Consider the following 7,993-nt stretch of genomic DNA (forward strand, 5'->3'; position numbering starts at 1 on the left):
CTGGGCTCCCCCGGCTTATAAAGCCGGCCGGGGCGGGAGACCAGGTCGGACACGGCCTGGTAAGGCGGTTCGACTTTTTTTAAAATTATTACGCTCAGAGAAAAACAAAAGGAATACTAAACGGACTCCAAAAATCCTGAAATAAAATTTCCCCGGCTTCTAAAATCAAGCCGCACAGGCTGAACATTTATTTGGGGCCTAAATGGAATTTTGAAAAACCCGCATTTTTCCCTAATACAAATAAAAGAGCAAATAAAACCAAAATAAAATCTTATTTGATTTTTTTATTAAATCCTCAATATTTCTTTATTTTGGGAAAGTCATTTTATTCCCTCTCTCATATTTTTGTAATAGAAATAATTGAAGATAAAATAAATAAAATCAAATGATCCTATTTTCAAAATTTGAGAAAACTCAAATATGAAAATAACGAAATCCCCAACTCTCTCCAAGGGTCCTTGAGTTGCGTAGAATTTCTAGGATCAACCAGAATGCAATAAAATATGATATGCAATGCTGATCTAGTGTATAACATTCCAAATTGAAAAAACTGGGATGTTACAAACCTACCCCCCTTAAGATGAATATCGCCCTCGAGATTCGGGTTGGCTAGAAAATAGGTGAGGGTGGTCCTTCAGCAATTCCTCCTCTCGTTCCCAGGTGGCTTCATCCTCCGTGTGGTGGCTCCACTGAATCTTGCAAAACTTGATAACCTTGCTGCGGGTGACTCAACTGGCATACTCTAAAATCTTGACTGGTTTCTCCTCATAGGTCAAATCACTGTCCAACTGAATTTCTTCCAGTGGTACTGTATCTCTTAGCGGTATATCAGCCATCTCTGTGTGGCACTTCTTCAACTGGGATACGTGGAACATGTCGTGTACTCCTGACAATCCTTCGGGCAATACCAACTTATAGGCTACTTCTCCCATACGCTCCAAAACTTTGTATGGGCCTATAAAACGTGGTGCTAACTTTCCCTTAACTCCAAAGCACTTAACTCCTCGAAGTGGTGATACTCGAAGATAAACTTGGTCTCTAACTTCGTAAATGGTCTCCTTGCGTTTAGAATCTGCATAACTCTTCTGCCTGGATTGAGCTACCTTGAGCCTATCGTGAATCAATTTCACTTTCTGTTCAGACTCCTTTATCAGATCCGGTCCAAACAACTGGCGGTCTCCAACTTCATCCCAAGACAATGGGGTCCTGCACCTCCTTCCGTACAAGGCTTCGAAAGGGGCCATCTTCAAACTGGATTGATAACTGTTGTTGTAAGATAACTCTACATATGGCAAATTCTCGTCCCAACTAGATCCGTAATCTAGCGCACAAGCTCTTAGCATATCCTCCAAAATCTGATTGCCTCTCTCGGTCTGTCCATCCGTCTGTGGGTGGAAAGCTATGCTAAATTCCAGTCTGGTACCCAAAGTTTCATGCATTTGATTCCAGAACTTTGAGGTAAATTGGGTTCCTCTATCTGATACTATGCTCCTTGGAACTCCATGCAAACAAACGATTCTGGTCATGTATATCTTTGCCAACTTTACACTGGTATAGGTAGTCTTCACTGGAATGAAATGAGCTACCTTTGTCAAACGATCGACTACAACCCATATCGAGTCATAGCCTGAACGTGTTCTGGGAAATCCTGTAATAAAACCCATGCCTAGCTTATCCCACTTCCATTCGGGTATCGGCAATGGCCGTAGCAATCCGGCTAGCTTCTGATGCTCTGCCTTTACTCTCTGACATACATCACAAACTGCTACATACTCTGCAATATCCTTCTTCATTCTGGTCCACCAGAAAATATCCTTCAAATCCAAATACATCTTGGTATTTCCTGGGTGAATCGAATACGGTGAGTCATGGGCCTCTTGTAAAATTAACTTCCTGATCTCCAAATGATTTGGTACATAGACACGGTCTTCAAACCATAAGGTATCGTGCTCATCCTCACGAAATCCCTTAGCTTTTCCTTTGCTCATTTTCTCCTTAATAGAGGCAATCTCCTTGTCAGTCTTTTGGGCTTCTCTGATCTTATCAAAGTAGACTGAATCTCCAATGCTGCTACATAGCCTCTCGGGACTATCTTCAAACATAGCTCACGAAGATTTTCGGCTAACTCCCTTGGTAAATCTCCCGTGATTAAGGTGTTGACATGACTTTTACATCTCAACGTGTTAGCTACTACGTTAGCCTTTCCGGGGTGATAATGCAATCTCATATCATAATCCTTGATGAGTTCCAACCATCTCCTTTGCCCGAGATTCAACTCCTTCTGCGTGAAAATATACTTCAAGCTCTTGTGATCCGTGTATACTTCACAATGGTTTCCAATGAGAAAATGTCTCCAAGTCTTCAATGCATGCACTACGGCTGCTAACTCCAAATCATGAGTAGCATAATTCAACTCATGGGGCTTAAGCTGTCGTGAGGCATAGGAAACCACTCTTCCTTCCTGCATAAGCACTGCTCCAAGTCCTCGACGTGAAGCATCGCAATATACCTCATAATCCTTGGTCTGATCTGGCAAAATCAGTACTGGTGAGGTAACCAAACGTTTCTTTAACTCCTGGAAACTAGCCTCACATTCCTCAGTCCATATGAACTTGGTATCCTTTTTCAACAACTCCATCATAGGCTTCGGAATCTTTGAGAAATTCTCAATAAACCTCCAGTAGTATCCTGCGAGTCCAAGAAAACTCCGGATCTCTCCAACTGTTGTTGGGGCTTCCCAATTGGACACAGTATCAACTTTAGTGGGATCTACTGCTATACCTTCTCCAGATATAACGTGTCCGAGAAATCCAACTTCTTTCAACCAAAACTCACATTTGCTAAATTTGGCATATAATTGATGTTCTCTGAGCTTTCCAAGTACCAAACGCAAATGCTCCTTATGCTCCTCTTCATTCTTCGAGTAAACCAGGATATCATCAATGAACACTACGACGAACTTATCCAAAAACTCCATAAACACTTTGTTCATCATGTTCATAAAATATGCAGGTGCGTTAGTCAGACCAAATGACATAATGGTATATTCGTACAACCCATACCTGGTGATAAAAGTCGTCTTAGGTATATCCTGTTCTCGAATATTCAGCTGGTGGTATCCTGACCGCAGATCGATCTTGGAAAATACCTTAGCTCCTTGCAATCGATCAAACAGATCATTGATCATCGGTAATGGGTATTTGTTCTTGATGGTTACTTCATTCAATCCTCGATAATCAACAACCATCCTTAATGATCCATCCTTCTTCTCCACTAGAAGTACTAGCGATCCCCAAGGTGAAGAACTTGGGCGAATATATCCTTTATCCAGTAACTCCTTAATCTGCTTCTTAATCTCCACCAAATCTTTTGCGGGCATGCTATATGGTCTCTTTGATATTGGCCCTGTGCCTGGAAAAAGTTCAATCAAAAACTCAATATCTCTATCCGGTGGCATGCCCAGCAACTCTTCTGGAAATACATCAGGGAAATCCTTCACTACTGATACTTCCTCCTGCACAACTCCTGTTAAACAATTTACTTGAGTCCTTTTTGGCACATGCCGGGATACGTACTTGATCCTTCTTCCTTCTGGGGTGGTAAGCAAGATCGACTTACTGGCGTAATCGATGTTTCCTCCATACATCGACAACCAATCCATAACCAGAATTACATCCAAACCTTGTGATTCCAAAATGACCAAATCCGAGGGAAACACATGCCTTCCTATACTCAATGGCACTTGGAAACATCGCTTGCTAGCCATGTACTCCGCTCCTGGTGAGCTTACTAACATAGGTGTTCTAAGAACTTTGGTGGGTAGGTTATACTTATCCACAAATCCCCTTGATATGTATGAATGCGATGCACCAGTATCAAAAAGAACGAGTGCAGTAAATTACTTAACCAAAAACTTACCGATTACTGCATCCGGCTGCTCTTCAACCTCCTCCACGTTAACGTGGTTCACCTGTCCCCTGTTGAAAGGGTTCGGCTTCTTCCCAGAGCTTCCATTGCCATTTCCATTCTGTGATTCAGGACATTCATTGGCATAATGTCCGGTCTTCTGGCACTTAAAACAAGTGACTTGGCTCAGGTCTCTCTTGGCTGGGGTCGCTGGGTTGGTGCGGTTCTGGCCGTTGCTTCCTCCATTCCCATTACCATTCTTGGTGCCATTGTGATTGTGCGAGCTACCTCCTTCATGGGTATGCTGAAAATGTCCTCCCGGTCTAGGGGTAAAACGTGGCTTCTGCTGATCTCCTGAATTGTACTTCCCTTGTCCATACTTCCTCTTGCGATTCTCAATCTGCTGCTGCTTCCCTTCAATCATGAGAGCATGATCTACCAACTCCTAGTAATTGTTGAAGGTTGCTACCATCAACTGCATGCTCAACTCATCATTCAGTCCTTCCAGAAATTTCTCCTTCTTAGCTGCATCCGTAGCAACGTCATCTAGGGCATAACGTGCTAATTTACTAAAGTCCTCCACATACTGGCCAACTGTCCTTCCTCCTTGGTGCAAGTTGCGAAACTCTCGCTTCTTCATGGCCATAGCTCCTGCTGAAACATGGGCAGTATGAAAAGCCTACTGAAACTGGTCCCATGTGACAGTGTCGACAGGGAAAGTGGCTGTGAAATTCTCCCACCATGATGCTGTGGGTCCTTCAAGCTCATGTGCGGCAAACTTCACCTTTTCCGCATCCATGCATCCCGTCGTGGTCAACTCCCTTGCTGTCTTGCGGAGCCAATCATCTACTACTATCGGCTCGGTGCTACTGGAAAACACCGGCGGATTCAGCCTAAGAAAACGGGCTAAGTGATCAACAGGTGGTGGTGGTGGTGGTGGGTTGTTGTTGTTGTTGTTTCCCTGATTCTGATTCTGGACTGGCAACTGCATCAATGTGTTCTGCTGCTGGATCAACTTGGTGAGCTCCGGTGGGAAGGTAAATCTGGGGTCACGTCTCGGAGGCATCTGAGGGTTTAGAAAAGATGAGATTTAAGAATAGAGAGGGGTCTAAGGAGAAAACACTATGCATATGCACATGAGGCAAAAGCAAACAATTCACTTCATTCAATCAATCAAACAAGGGCATACAATCGATCTAACTATCGCAAAAGTGCTCGGACTACTATATTTACATGGTGGACTACTACTACTGTTGGGGTGGTCTACTAGAAATATTCTTCGGTTGCAGACTCCATGATATCTGCTCCAGCTTCATCAACATAGTCATCATCGCTATCGTCTGGATCCGAGTCGGTGTCGTCGATGATGATGTAGTCTTCCGGGCGAATCTCCTTGGGTTCTTCACCTTCTTCCACTGGTGTAGGGCCTCCCATGAATATTCCAATATTCTTGATCAGATCGTCATTCCTTTGCACTTATACTTCAATTTCCTCTTCATAATCTTCACGTGTAGCCTTGAGTTCCTCCTCCAGTTCCTTGATTCTTGTCTTTGCCTTCTTCAGATCTATCATGTCGGTGCACATCTGGTTCTCCTGAAGTCAAATGTGTTGGTTTAACTCCAGGATAAAAGCTACAATTGATCTATCCTTCCTGGTGCTGATCATCTCCCAGTGCTCATCTCGGCGCCCACAAATCTGGTAGATAGTATCCTTGAGATCATTGCGGTAAACTTCTCCAATGCGTCCCATGGCGATGTGAGCTGCCATGATCTTTCCTAGATTCCAAGTTGGTGCATCAAATGAAATCTCAGTGGGCTCAGTGACTGGCATGAACGTCCTTCTTGGAACTTGAACTTGAATCATCCAGCGCTCTTCTTCAGGTAAAGTGGCGTTGTAGGTTCCAGTGAAGCTTGGTACTCCTATGTTCAGGTATCTAGTGACTTCCTTCAAGTGGCGTCCAAAGGGTGTATCTTCATCCAGTTGCGTGAACTTGTTCCTTGCATCCGCCATCCTAAAAGAGTAGAAAAGATGAGAAGTCAGAAAGAGAAGAGAGTGAGTAGTGATCTAGGTCTTTAGCTTAGTGGTCGTGTCCTACAGTCATCGTGTGCTCTGATACCATCTTGTAGCGACCAGACCTCACTCGGTCCAATCTCTGTGCCCAGGTGTCATCCCTGGACCAGTAATGCTGACACCACACAGTACTTGAAGGATTTATAACAGAGTAGCAATCACACACTTATTACATCGAGTGTCTCAAAAGAGAACTTATTACAATAAATATGGCTTAAGGCCATCTAATAAGGATAACAGTGGAAGGCTTGGAAGATAAGTGAGTCCATCAACTCCAACGGCATCACTGAGTATAGAACACACGACCTAAAAGCACCTTAATTGTTGTCTGAAAAGTCTGCAACATTAACGTTGCAACCCGAAATGGGTTAGCACATGGAATATGCTGGCAAAGTAACACATACAGAGTAATGGAATGAAATAGTCTATACTATATGCATGTATGGCTGGTGGAAAGCTCTATGGTTACAGTTTTGCGTAAAGCCAATTTTTCCCTACTGCAAAGGAATAGATTTTATTTAACTATCATGGTAGTTGTTAAACATTGAGAATGGTTGACAACATTCTCAATCCCAATTAAGCATCATCATTACACATAACCCAACAAAATTAATTTTAGAGTAACATGATGAGATTCACATGATAATCCAGGTACTAGATACTCAAGATGTCCATAACCGGGGACACAGCTAACCATGATTAGTTTATACACTCCGCAGAGGTTTGCGCACTTCTCCCCACAAGACTCGATCGCCTCCGTTTGGTTTCTCGCACTACATGGTGTTTGAGAAATGGATGACCGAGACATAGTCTTTCAGAAGCGCTAGTACCTTACGATCGGTTAGACTGTTACACCTACTTTCCCCTACATCTGCTAGTCTACCACTGTAAGAGTTCGCACAACTTAAGCAACTATGCTAGCCCCATAGTAGCTTGTGGCTGCACACGGAAATTTCCAGCATGAATAATATCATGATCCCTTTGGGCCTGGGTGGCGGTCCAAAAGAAAACAGGCAATCGCTGGAATACCCAGGTGCCTCAATCCACCCAGATGTGTGTTTAGGTTGCCACCTTAGAAAAACCATTAATTAACAATCTCACATCTGTCATGGATACACCCACCCAATCACGTCTACTAGCATAGCATGGCATAATAAGAAAACGTAGAAGTAACTCCCAAAGGTTTGAAAATAAACAGGTAATAGGTACTACCTCAACTACTTCCCACCCATAATTTAATTAGATCCTAAACAATGCAATGTGTGAGGATTGATCTAATGCAATAAAACTGGGTAGTAGGAGATATGATCAAAGTGGTACTTGCCTTGCTGATGATCCGCAAAACCTAGCGATTCGAAGTAGCAAGCGGCGCACTCCGAGTACTCTATCGCAAACCAACAAGCATACAATAAGTACTCAACTAATGCACAGGTAAAACTCAAATAAGGGCTCTAACCAGAAAGTTCAACTTAAGAACTCCGGTTGGCAAAAGAAATCAAATCGAACGAAACAACGAAAGACAAACGACAAAAGAAACGGGATTCAATTACTATTCTAGATATAGGACCATTTTTACAGTGGCAAAAACTTGTTTGAGTTGGTTAAACAGAAAGAGGGTTTCGAGACGAAACTCCAGGCGCTTGAATCGCCTGATTCCGATAAAGGAGCAAAAAGTTAGACTAAAACGAAAATCGGATCAGGAATCGCGATCAGAAAAATCACGGATTTAATCCGAGAAAAAGAAAAATGACGAACAGATTAACGAACGAACATTCGTTATCTGGATCTAAACGATGAACGCGTTCGTTGAAACGAATGAAAGAGTGAACGCTCGCTAAGTAACTAAACCGAAAAAACCGATCTATCTAAAAATGAATCTAAAAAACCCAAAAAAAAGCCGGACGGAAAACCGAATGGTTTTCTCAAGGAAAACTGCCGGCCGGGCGGGGTCAACCTCCCGCGAGGCGGCAGCTCAGGCGGGCGGCGGGGTCGGCGGCGGCGGCTCCAGCGAAGGCGC

The sequence above is a fragment of the Triticum aestivum genome, chromosome 5A (assembly GCF_018294505.1).
Source record: "Triticum aestivum cultivar Chinese Spring chromosome 5A, IWGSC CS RefSeq v2.1, whole genome shotgun sequence".
Taxonomy (NCBI): domain Eukaryota; kingdom Viridiplantae; phylum Streptophyta; class Magnoliopsida; order Poales; family Poaceae; genus Triticum; species Triticum aestivum.